The sequence below is a fragment of the Terrapene carolina genome, unplaced genomic scaffold (assembly GCF_002925995.2).
Source record: "Terrapene carolina triunguis isolate 2854851 unplaced genomic scaffold, T_m_triunguis-2.0 Scaffold789, whole genome shotgun sequence".
Lineage (NCBI taxonomy): Eukaryota > Metazoa > Chordata > Testudines > Emydidae > Terrapene > Terrapene triunguis.
The window spans coordinates 2,034,811-2,048,256 of NW_020665140.1; the positions used below are offsets into that span (position 1 = coordinate 2,034,811).

At 41.9% G+C, this 13,446-nt stretch overlaps 1 protein-coding gene across 3 annotated transcripts in view; it reads right to left on the bottom strand.

The window, feature by feature from the left end:
- Window positions 1-13,446, bottom strand: part of BMPR1B (bone morphogenetic protein receptor type 1B) — a 388,242-nt gene that overhangs the window by 182,944 nt on the left and 191,852 nt on the right. Inside the window, exon 4 of one of the 3 annotated variants that reach the window (XM_026660517.1) lies at window positions 5,543-5,626. The exons of 1 other annotated variant lie outside the window; for it this stretch is intronic. The gene's annotated coding sequence lies outside the window, so the exon portion shown is untranslated. Of the gene's footprint in view, window positions 1-5,542; window positions 5,651-13,446 lie in introns of those variants that run through there. One more of the 3 variants, XM_029913667.1, reaches the window with a different exon arrangement.

Here is a 13,446-nt window from a genome sequence, read left to right on the forward strand (position 1 = left end):
GTCCAGGCTTAAGTCGATTTAACGCGGCTAAAGTCGACCTAAACTCGTAGTGTAGACCAGGCCTAAGTTCTTCGATGTAGGGACTGCATCTTGTTTTGTGTTTCAACCCTACCTAGCACACTGAGGGTGCTAATGGAATACAAATACTACAGCCTTGTAGACTGAATCCCAATCCCAGGATATGTTTGGAAAAAGAGAGTCATGTTTTGCTTGTACAATTTTAGGCTAATTAAAACAAAGCACAAAACTATCAGCAATCCCAGTTAATTACCGTGAGGCTCTGCATTTAGCAGTAACTTTCAGTGAGGTAAATAACCAAAAGGATAACCTCTGACACCAAAAGCAGCCTTAGCAAAACAAGCACAAGAAACTTCTCAGCAGAAAATAGTAAAACTGTTGAAACATGTCACTTAACATTTCATGTCACAACTGCAGACAGACGTAAATACACAGCCAGGAACCAAAGGTAACGTTCTAGTGAGAATTACTGAGAGGAAAATATTTTTCTGCTGAGTACCCACAGTCTGCACATGTAGAAGCTTCGATGGAGCTGCCTTTCCTTCCCGATCCGCTAGTTAGATGGAATGATAGTAGACTGCACAAATGGAACATGAAGGTAAGTGAAACAAATTTATAGAACAAAACACCTATATTTTACACAATCCTGGCCTACACAACAAATGATTTAAAGGTACATGGGTTGCTTGAGCTCTCACATGACCAAGCCAGAGACCAGGCTGGCCTGACATTCAAGAGGAAACAAAGAGAATCCAGATCCAAGCCCAAGCATTATAGAGCTGTAAAGAAGCATGGCAACTCCCCGTGCTGCCAACTCTCACAATTCTATTGCATGTCTCATAATATTTGGTGTTTTTTCACAAACTCTCAGCTCCTGGAGTCATGTTTTCATTAAAAACAGAAGTTTCTAATCCTCGTGTTTGCTGAGGAAAGTCTAAAAATATGAACTTGAAAGGCTCAAAAAACCAAAACACAAATAGAAGGAACAGATTAATTATTTTTTAAAATAGCAAGATTTTTAAGTCTAATCTTATGATTTTGGGGAGATGACAGCTCTAGCACTGGAGTAATCTCGTACACAGCACTAGCATGGGAGACAGGACAAGAACCTGGTGGTCTTTTTTCTTAAAGCTAATAAAGAAGTTGAGGATTTTGTTTTGGAGCGGTTTTACTCGGTCCCACTTCTCCCCTGATTCCTAGAGACTGGTGCAGGGCCCACCATTACAAAAAACAGACTCCTTTCCCTTCTCATTACTCCGATTGCAATCGATTTGGTGAAGTCGTGGGAGGAACATTTTAATTCTGATTGGCCCCTTCCCTTACATCTGTTTCAGGAAGCAGCCCCTTCAAGAGTCCTCCCAGGTGTATAGACAGCAGGCAGGCAGGCAAGAACTAATCCGTTTTATCTCATCACATCATCATTCCTACAGTCAGTCAGCATGAACTTTGTGACTCTCCCTACCCTAACCCCAGAAAGAAAGTCAGACTTAGGTGTCTGCATACAGACAAAATGGGCTTTACTTGATTGGTCCTGCCTATCTGAAAGAGAGTCTCTCCCTCCACCTCATGACAGCAATATTCCAGTGAAACCATTGACCAAGAGGCTAACTTGGTTCCTCCCCCTGAAGTTAAAGCATCTATATATAGGCTTATGAAACTTAGGAGGGGGAATTACAATAAAAAAGCTACCTATAAAGGTTTACATATCATACATAATTTTATACTTGGTTATACCGAGATCGACATGAACACAAGGTGTAAAATAAATCAAACTTGAGAACAGTTAAACTTCTAGTGTGCTGATACCACTGCCCAATATACTGACCAAGGTTGTCTCACTGTTTCCTGGTACTGCCCCATCTGTCTGTACCCAACTGTTGTCTCTTGTCTTATACTTGGACTGTAAGCTCTTTGTTTGTACAGCACCTTCTACTATGGAGTCCTGGTTCATGCTGGGGCTCATAGGCACTACGATCATACAAATAATAATTAATAATAAAATTCAAACGAGAGTGTTTTAGGAATGGGATATAGCAGTTTTTGACACAAGTCTGCTGTGTTTGCTTGCCCAAAACACACCTCATAAGCCACTTAAGTGCATAAGGCAAGCAAAATCAGGCTTTGTGCAACACCACAAGAACAAATCTATTTTCAGAGGTTGGTGTTGCTAGATCTACGGAAATATGGGAACCTACTCATTCACGACTTGTGAAATTCTGAGGCTGCTGAGTCCAGTCCACTGGCATGTTGTGCCCACGTATAGCAGAGTTCAGACTCTCACAACAGCTACATCCTTTCTCACCCCCCGTCAGCTGCCTCTCAGCTATGTTGCTAGGAACAGAGGGGACATCCACATCACCTTGAAGTGGTTAAATACATAAATATATTTTTATGAGGTGAAATTGTGCTGGTTGTATTTTTATAAACCTCAAAAACTGATGCAACACCCTGTGTTTTATTAAGCCCAGCAGCGACCCAGCAGATTTTTACACATTTATTTGTAATGCCCATCTTCTGCTATAACTTCCATACCGAGAGGTGTTTATTTCTGCCTACCTACAGATCAGTTCTGTTACTGTTAATTGTCTTTGTACCATAAGTATATTCCCTTCTTCTTTGCTGGATTTTCCAATACAACCTCCCAATATTTCTAGTATCTGTGATGTCAAGCAGTGTTCCAGCACATACAGAATGTTTGGGCAGGGGCACATCTTGTATACATAAAAGCATGATTATTAACTATGCATCTTTTCTCTGCAAGTCCCCATCCTTCATCTGGAGTTCTTGAAAATCATTGGGGTTCATAGCTAACTGAAAATATCAGTGAGATTTTAATTATTTTTCCTTTCTAATTCCCCTCCCCTGTGACACCCTGTACCTCAAAGTAGCCCCCTGTAGCCCCCATATCCATCATTCATAAATGGTTGTGATATTTCATATAAAGCATGCCATGTAAGACATCATACGAAAGGTGATGATCTGTTGAAACCCACTGTTCTGTCAAAATATGTATAGTGTTAGCATGTATGAAGTTATGAGATTTTGCTATATACAGGTAGTTGTTATTGAAATATGTTGTAAGGTTGGGAGTCGTTCACTGTTAGTTCTCCAGTGACAACAAAGGAGGTGACTGACACGGGTGGGCATTGAAAGATCATCATGACCGTTAATCAGCAGGGGAGTTGTAAACAAGGGATTTGTAATTCTGTAAGAGAGTTGCGCAAGCATCACACAACGGGGCACTGCTCAACTCTGTGTCTCAGCAAAGCCCACCAGGACATATCTGGGCTAATATTTTCCATTTTCCAGGCACATGGACTGAGGGTATAAAACAAGGGACAGTGGCATCATGCAGCTACCTGTCTCCTCCCCGACCTACGCTGGAAGCAACAAGAACACTGGGAGAAAAAAGACTTGAACTGAGGAGACTGGTCCCAGGCTTAACGGGGAAGCCTGTGTACTAGTAACTGTAACCTACCTGCAACATCCAGTGGGATTAAAAAAACTGCTTGATCTAAATAGTGCCTAGTCTAATAAGGTTTAAGATTTAGACTGTGTGCTTACCTTTTATTTTCTTTGGTAACTATCTCTGACCTTTTGTGCCTCCCACTTATAATCACTTAAAATCTATCTTTGAGTAGTTAATAAATCTATTTTATATTTTACCGAAAACAGTGTGTTTTGGTTGAAGTGCTTGGGAAATATTTCAGCTCAGTTGACAAAGGCTAGTGTGTGTCCTCTCCACATAGAGGGAGGGGTGGACTGGGTAATAAACGTACACTGGTCAGGCTTCTGACCAGGGCAAGATGGTTTATTCGGGGGTGCAATGCTGGGGACTTGGGAGATTTGCGGGTGCCTTTCTCTGTGTGATTCATGCGTGGCTCAGGGAGCACTGATGCAATTTAGCTGAGTGTGTGATTCCACATGCTGTTGTACTAAATGACAACAGCATCTGGAGGGGTTTGCTGCTTGTCACTAGCAAAGCATTGTGAGAGACAGCCCAGTCTGGAAAGTTAAGGGGGCACAACGGTACCCCAGTTCCAGGTTGTACCCCGGGAACCCATCACATCTCCTCAAACCAAGTTAGTTTTACATCACAATAAAAAAATAAAGCAACGTTAGAGGCTAAATATCCAAATGGTCCAAACAAACCAAATACAGCCTCATGGCTGCTACACTTGATCTTTAACTCACTTTGTTGTCCTTAGGAGTCTCAACACAGTGGATGGTAGATGGTGTTACATACCCTATGTGTTGCAGAGTGTTAACAGGTCATGTTAAGGCTATACTGTGAGCCTTTACCCTGCAGTTCCTTGTATTTGTTAGTTTGTGCCTCAACCTTAAAATTATTTTAATACATTTTTGTTTTTAACATATATTCACAGCGTATTTGTCTAAAAACCCTCTAGAGTTGCAAGTTACTCTCCCAAACAGTCCTCCAAAATCTTAAACCAGTGCCAAAGCCCATATTTTCTTAACTTAAAGAAATAATTTCAGGGCTGTCAACTGATAAATTTCATTCAGGAAAATGCTGTGTTCTTTATGAAACAAATTAATCTTCACTGAACTATGAATGGTAAACATAAATGTCTAAATGCACAGATTTTACCTGTGCCAAGAAAGAGGTTTAGAAGAATTATCCCCTTTTTAGGTAACCCAGCTTTTAAAATTACACCCTGGAATATGCAAACAAAGAAGACTAATGAACTCAGCAGCCCATATGTTTGGTGGAGGTTGCTGAAAAGTTATGGCATGTAATGGAAAGAGACTCATTTTTCAAATGCTGTTTGTAACTACCTGTGTGGAGGGAGAAGGGGGAGAATCTTTCTTCCACCTTGGTTATAACAGTTTGTTATAAAAACTCATTTCCTTTCTATTATCAGAGAACATTCTATAAAGTGTGTTTTCTATATCACCTTGTAAGAATCATCCAAGCACCAGGGAGAGTTTCTCTCTCTCCTTCTAATCAAATATATTGTTTTACATGAAATGTTTGAGCATTGCTATTACCTACTATCCTACTCCTCCTGCATAGCCATCACAGCAGTGACTCTGACTGTCAACTTAGATAGCAGTTCACTCAGTAGAGCTTACCCAACATTTTTATTTAGCTTTCTGCTATTAAAAAGAATACAGCACACACAGGATGACATAAGACAGCTTATGGTGCAAATGCAAGCATCCAGATACTGCAAGCAATAGATGCTTTAAAAACAGCAATTAATAAATTACTAATAAATAGTGTTCTCATTCCCAAGTTATGACTTTCTGCTGTGAGGTGAGTGTTCCCACACCAACACCAATTGCCCTTTTCAAGCACATTACTAAATAAGAATCAACATGACATTCCCCAGTAACTATACACAAAATAACCATACTCCCAAAAACATCCTTAAAAACAGCAGTACTACTTATTAGCCAGAACACGTATCCTAGGTCTTGCTTATTGATGCAGTGCCCTCAAAGGGCAGCACACAGGCAAGGACACAAAGTAAATGTGATACCGAATTAGCTAATTATTTACCTTCAAGCTTCTTGTTTTAATTCTGTTTCCTCCCAGTCAGAGCTTGGAGCAAGACTATTAGGACTTGCCAAGAGGAGATTAAACCTGACAGTGAAAAAAAACCCAAACTTTGTTTAAAGGCAAAAATCTGAAATAAAATTGCCTTCAGTTCAGCCAGTGATTTCTCTCTCTCTCTCTCTCTCTCTCCCCCTCTCTCCAGGGCTGCTACGTAGTGGTCTATAAATATTGGCCCCAACACTTGCTCAATGCTTTACTTGCTCATGGCACAGGTCTGTGTTACTGTACACCGTGGTATTACTCGGATGAAGTTCTCAGCTGCTCAGACAAAGCCATGGATTGGCTCTCTACCCTGCAACACTGTGTCTGCCTGGAAATACCATTTTGCTGCCAGCTTTACAGATGCTGTGAGCCTTTCCTGGAGGCCCAAATCAAGCACAGAAGGGTACTTATGAGCCTTGTCTGAAGAAATATAGCTTTCTGCAAGCAGGTGGAAAAAAGGGAGGGGAAAGAGGGAGGAACTACCTTTGTTTTGGACAAACAGCATAATCCCAAACCCCCTTAACTGTGCTTTATAACTAAATATTACTCCGCTAGGATCATAAAATTACTGCATAATGAGGATGTCAAAAATTTCTGGAAAAGCATTTTCTTTAAAACTAACTTCTTGAATAAAAATAATAATGTGTTTTTCATAGACTTAAAAGTGTGCAGACGTTTCATAATTGGCAGTAAAGCACCAAAAGAACACTGAGTATATTTTCAGTGTGATGGAAATATACATCTTATGAAAATATTTGCCAACCCAGGTCAGATGCTTGGTACCCAAGATTCAGAGTGATGTTAATATACAGCATGAATGAATTAACAAAAGATACCAACAAAGATATCAACCCAAGAGCTTGGTGAAGAATGGCACTTTCATTCCAAGGAGGATTTCAAAATCTGGTTTCATTCTAAATTCTCTGTGAAATGCATTCACCTCTCTCCACCGAGCTCTACTGGAAGCCTCAGCCTTCCAGGCAGACTGCCCTAGAGTGAGGGACCCTGGAAGCCCCGACTTCGAAGCAACCCATCTGGCAGGCTGTCCCAGAGTCAGGGAGACTGGACACCTGAGCAGGCAAGAAGCTGGGATCCTGGGAACCAGGACTCCCAGGGCTTCCAAGCTCCTGGTCCCCTGTCACTCGCTAGGTGGGCTGCCAAGGAACTGAGTGGATGATCTGGCAAGAACCCAGACAGGTTTTGAAACCTAGTTTTTATTGAAATGTCATTGAAATCAACAAGGTCCTGCAGAACTTTTTGATTTTGATGGTCTGGAAAACAATTCCAATGAAAAAATGTTTTGACTACGTGTTTCCGACCAGCTCTAGTATATACTTATGGGTATCATTTTAAAAAAAAAAAGTCTAGTCAACATCAATCTTGCACATTGGTTTACTTTACTGCCATATGCTTTATGACTTCATACAAGACCACGATTCCTTTTGCACTGCTGTGCAGGGAGTGTGGAAGATTCATGGAGCCCCTTAAGGTTCAGCATGCACCATTTCCTGAGCACTGGAGATGAGCTATACTGCACACCCCAAAGGTGCAAGGACCTAAAAGGCAGGGGACCGGGCTAGGAAACTACTGCCGCACACCTAGGAGGACGTGGAGGTGCTATGCCTTAAGGGCACAACAGCCTACTCCAGTACCTCCAGAGGCATTATGCCTGCCTTTACCACATGCAGATATGTTTCCAATCACTACAGGTTGGCTGCTACACATCTGACCATGCACCCCAGTACAACTCCAGTGGTATGAAGACATAACTTGGGTTTTCAAATGGGAAATACCACAGTAAGTCTAAGTAGCATTTGTGGTGGTGATTGACTTGCATTATAAATATACTCCCCACTATGAATGGTCACCACTTTTCCATGACACACACATGCCTTTATTGAGACACCCCTCTTAACCTTTTTTATTAACACAAAAGTTTCAGCTAATGTCAATGGGAGTTTTAGGAAGTAAAACCTAACACAACAGGCCCAATCAGATTGGGCCCTCTAGGTAGTAATAGACTATAAATAATAATAGTCTGCAGGATTTTGGTTCACCTTGCAATCATGATGTTTGACATAACTTATGAGCATGGAATTTTCATCAACCCACACCTTCACACCACATTCACTTTTCTTTTTTTAAGATGCAGCTCATAAGGTTGATTTTTGTGTGTGCCTTCATTCTTTTATTACTACAGAGGCATGAAAAATTAGGCTTCTCAAAAATTAAACACAGGAAACCATAAAAGTGATGGAAATAATTTGTGTTAGAAGAAGCTTAATTTTTAATAAAACATGTATTAGCTCTTCCCATTCTGAAAGGTCCTAAAGCAGTTCATGAACTACATAGAAGTAGCACCACTGATGTTCACCCACTGCTGAAGGCCAGCTGTCAAGTCGACAACAAGGGTATAGAAATCTGCACAAGGACATAGAGAGTGTGATGTGTCAGGATGTGGTGTGGCCTTAGGTGTCATTTTAGCCCAGGGTACTGGGGCAAACTCCTAATTCTTTTACTAAAATGCGGTGGGATCTTTGAAATCCATGCAAACATACAAAACCTCTGTAAGGTCCCATTAGTGCTTAGAAGGCACTGACTGATTAGTCTTCGCTTCCAAGCACAGTTCATTCAACTGCCAAGAATAAAGGCTTGCCCAAGCCATGGTCCATTCCCAACCAGTACGTGGAGGAGTTGATCACTGAGCTTGAGAAGCAAGGTTTTATTTACTTAACCCCCAATCCAGCACTCAAGCAGCTGGTTATCCTGATCCTTGTCAGAGAATTATGGCGCAGAAAATTTGAGTACCATGCCCCACAGTGGAATGAGTTGTTGTTATTCTCCCACTCTTGCAAGGTATCATGGCTGCCTTTTCTTATTTAACTAAAGCAGAAACAAATCCTCTACCGGCTTTTCTGTTAGACACAGTTGCTGCTGTATTCAAATCTCATATCTGCGTGTACACAACATATAAATTGGGCACTCACTTGGGTACCACAGGAATGCTTCTTAGAGCTACTGAATGCCTCCAACCAAATCTTTACTGACAGGAGAAGTTTGGGCCTGTTATAGGATAATAATGAGGGCAAGAGAACACACTGGAGGAAGCCTCAATAAACTGACAGAGCTATGATTTGGATTCCTTCATACATCAACTGCCACTTACTCATGAAGTCATAACCACATCGCCGCACAGTGTTGAGCATGTGCACAAGTCATTGCCAATCAGGGCCCACAGTTTGTAAAAGTAGTGGGTGTAGTAATCAGTGACGTTGAAAAAAAAAGTGAAGATTGCATTATCACCTTTTACTTGCATTTCAGAAGCTCAAATAAGTCTTTGTGATTTAAAAATGTATTAATCTTTGGGATAATGCTACTTTAGTTGAAGACCTCAAAATGTAATCATGTGACCCAGCACCAAAATTCTATCACTCTTAACAGTTGGACTGACTAGATTCACTTAAAATGTGATCAATAGTTTCAGCACTTCAAGAAAGAAACTAATGAAAATGAAAGAAATTAATAACTTAAAATCATATAGGATTGCACACAATGAGGACAGCATGTGGATATAAGAACATATGCAAAATTCTCAGTTATCCATTCCTTCTTCTAGATCTGGCAGCTTTTTATGGGCTTCTACAATGTGGAAACAAGATTCTTCTTAAAAATCTTTTTTTTTTTAAATATACATCATGGTCCTTGTTGCTAGTGTTAAGTAACATTTTAAAATGAAAAACTAGTGGTATATAGACTTCAGCTTATTTGGGAGGGAAAAAGAAGAGGAATGATTTGTATAATTAAGAAAAGCAATACAAGGAAAAATAGTTTCCAGAAATACTATAAAACTAGAAGACTGTAACAGAGAATAAGAACAGGATTTAGCCAACAAGCCTGGGTTTGGCAAATGAAAACTAGTTAACATGTTGAAAAATTTCAAATATTCTATATATTTTTGAAACATCTTATTCCATTTTCATTTATTACCTTTGTTAGGATACTGTAAACCCATGCTAAAAATTCTAATATACTGAAAAAAAGTTCAGAATTTGGCAACAACAAAAGCACCCATAATATCTCTTGGAAACTGTCTTTACAAACTCTACTTCCATAGGGAAATTAAATTGCCCCTAAGTTAAATACCCCTTTATATATGTGCATCTGCCTTTCAGAGTGCAAACTGTTAGCTGGGTCTTCTCATTCTCTGTAATGAAGTAAGAAAGTTGAGACTACAATTTTAGCTCTGTTTAATGAAGAGTCCCAAAAAAGATTCCTCTCAAATAGAAAGAATATTCTAATAGAGATTATGGGCCCGATCCTCCAAAATACTTGGAACTCATTTGGAGATATCGAATTTATAGACAGCTATAGCCATGTGAAGAACTATTGTGCTACCTTTCAATATCTCATTGTAATATGATAATTTAACAAATACAAGTTGATCTTGTTTGAGTTACACCTTGAATTCATTTCTGTTCCCTGTTTTTTACATTTGTAAAAGCCAAAATGCCTGCAGTTACAAAAAATTTAGGGTATCCCACAGAAACTTCATAGGACTGGGGCTTACAGTCAGTAGCCACATTTTTTGGTTTTAAACCAGGAGACTAACCAAAGATGTTTGTGTACAATTTGGTCATTAAGCAGAATGTGTTGTACGAGAGATCTGATGTTCCCTTACAGCTATAAATCCAAGATATTAATCTTCCACAAGCCATTTTGCTGTTTTCTCTGATTAATACATGTTGTAGAACCTACAGTGGAAATTCCAGGGAAGTTCCTTGAACAGGCTATTGAAGCAAAATGACCAACTACTATGATATTCCATCGTGCTACCTTGCAATAGGCCAAGAAAAATAAGAAAATAAGTGCCCTTCAGTTTTTCTGCAATGTAGCAAAAAACTTAGGAGAACGTGTTTTAACCACACAAGCAGATCTGTCATCTAGAATGGATGCATGTTCAAATGCAGAGGATGTGTAACTGTAGTTAGTCTTTGAGCTCTTACAGTCTTCATCATGGCCTACCCTTGCGCACATATTACATAGTCAGAAAGAAGTGAAACAACTACACAAGATATTCAGGGAACATGAGCACAGTTATGTGTGTGAGGTTTGGGGAATTTAAGGACAAAACCCAAGAATTGGTTGTCAAAAGGATCTAAAACAACAACTACAAACAGTCAATACTTTCATTGTTTCAGCAGCACAGTGCAAGCGATCATTCAGTATAATGAATCATGTACCATCTCCAGAAAGTAGTTCTGTAAATGATCCATCCTCGTCAAATTACTATTTTTTATTTTTCCAACTTGTTGGCCCATGACCAAAGAAGTTTGATTCTGAAGATTAGGTTTAGGCCTTGGCTACACTGGCGGTGTACAGCGCTGCAACTTGCTGCGCTCAGGGGGTGAAAAAACACCCCCCTGAGCGCAGCGAGTACAGCGCTGTAAAGCGCCAGTGTAATCAGAGCCTGCAGTGCTGCACGCTCGCTAGCAGCGCTGCAAGCTATTCCCCTCGGAGAGGTGGAGTACATACAGCACCGCGAGAGCTCTCTCGCAGCTCTGGCGGCGCGACTACACTCGCGCTTCACAGCGCTGCCGGGGCAAGGCCTTAGTGTCAGTGGGTGCTAGTGTCTCTCGACAGTCACTGGGATGCTAAACACCTATGAAGAAACAGAGGAGAAAGAAGCTCATGAAAGTCACAATCAGGTTGTCTGGTAATCATGGGCCTAATCCTGCAGGCCTTACTTAAGGAAAATATGCACTGGACCCAGTGGCAGTTTGCTTTGAATGAGGCCTACAGAAGGAAGGATTTGGCTGCTACAACTAATAAACTGTCTTCCTAGGGTTGCCAATCCTCCCGGTTTCGCCGAGAGTCTCCTGGAATCACACTTTATCTGCCGGAGGCTACAGCAGTCAAACCGAGAGATTTTAGGCGTTAAAGGCCCGGCACAGCAGCGGGGTTAAGGAAGGCTCCCTGCCTGCTGTGGCTCCACACCGCTTCCTGAAGTGGCCAGAACATCCCTGCGGCCCCTAGGGAGAGGGCAAGGGGTCTCCATGCGCTGCGCCCTCCCCAAGTGCTGACTCTGCATCTCCCATTGACCAGGAACTGCAGCCAGTCTAGGAGCCATTGCCAGAGGGACGTGCCGATCGCTTTCAGGAGCCGCCCGAGGTAAGCGCTGCCCCCCTCACTCCCTCCACACCCCAACCCCCTGCCCCAGCCCAGAGCCAGCACCCCCCCACACATCCAAACTCCTTCCCAGAGCCAGCACCCCCTTCTGCACTCAACTCCTGCCCAAGGCTCAGCCCAGAGCCCTCTCCCGCACCCAAAGTCCCTCCCAGAGCCTGAACCCCCTCCCGCACCCCAACCCCCTGCCCCAGACTCAGCCCAGAGCCACCTCCTACACTCCGAACCCCTTGGCCCCACACCCCCTCCCGCACCTCAACCCTCTGTCCCAGCCCGGACATGAAACCACGCATGTTAAATGCGCCTAAGATGCGACAGACCTGTACTCTGTGTACTGTAGCTACACGCTAGAAAAGCAGCAGGTGGAGGGAGAAGCTTGATTAAGTACAGTAAAGTCTATATATTCATGTCTCAATACTGGTGACGTCATAGCAGAATTTTCAGAAACCTTCTCCACCCATCACTAGCTTCACAGACTCAGCAGCTGACTTCCCAGTGAACTGCTACACACTACGTATCCATCTCCTTGCTGGCTGCACCCTACTATGATGACCCACCACCATTCCTTCCATGGTCATTTTTTCAAGGCTATCTCTAAGCCTGTGACCAAAGTACATATGTTAGCATCTGTTGATTTCCGAGAACCACAGGCGTAGCGAGCGCCCTCCGTACCCTCCAACCGGAGGGGGCCCCGCAAGGAAGGGGGCCCCTAAAAGTGGCAAAAAAAATGTAAGGTATAAGTAGGTAAGTGACATTTATTGACGCTATTGCACAATCCATGTCGGTTTTACTGACAAAACCGTGAAGTCATTATGATACATCATAATGCTATTGGCTACATCAGTTGTCTGTCGGTTAGTTTCGAATTTTAGTTGGACCCATTCAAAGAATGTGTATTTGCGTTCATAATGGCGGTCGGGGGATAAATGTTATTAATTTAGTTGTTTAATTTTTTATCGTTTGAAACGATTCGTTTCCAATGCAGAAGCGTGCTTTGTGATGTCTAAGAGAACGTATAAGAGCGGAGCTAGTAAACGAAAGGCAGCAAAAGATGCCGAGAAGGAACTTGAGAAAATTCCAAAGTTGTCAACGTATTTTGCGCTGCAATCCAACGTACAGGTACAGGCACATGAAACAGACAGCGCTAGCAGCGACGAATCGTATCCAGAAGTATCCAGAAGTGCTTCAAGTGGGGTCGAAGGTGAAGCCAGTTGTTCTACCAAACAAACTGTGACAGATATTCCAGCTGCTGCTGGGAAAGAAGTATCTGAATCTGAACCACTGACTGATGATCCAGGAGATTGGCCGTCTATAATATCGGACAGGCAAGTGTGTGACATTGTTGCACGTGGCCCACCGCAGCAGAATGAAAGTTACGAATTTCCATTTAACGAGGAAAGACGGAGGTTCACAAGTACTCATTTCTATCGAACCATGGCAAATGGCGAGAAAATAAGACGTTCATGGTTAATGTACTCAGTTCAGAAAGATGCCATTTTTTGTTTTTGTTGTAAATTATTTGGCACTGGCGACATACCGCTACGTCGTGGAACATCTGCTTGGAAAGCACTGTCAGAAAGACTTCAGCAGCATGAAACAGGCAAAGGTCATCAAGACTGTATGGTGAAATGGTTTGACCTTCGGTCAGGCATAGTAAACCATACATCTATTGACCAACTCGA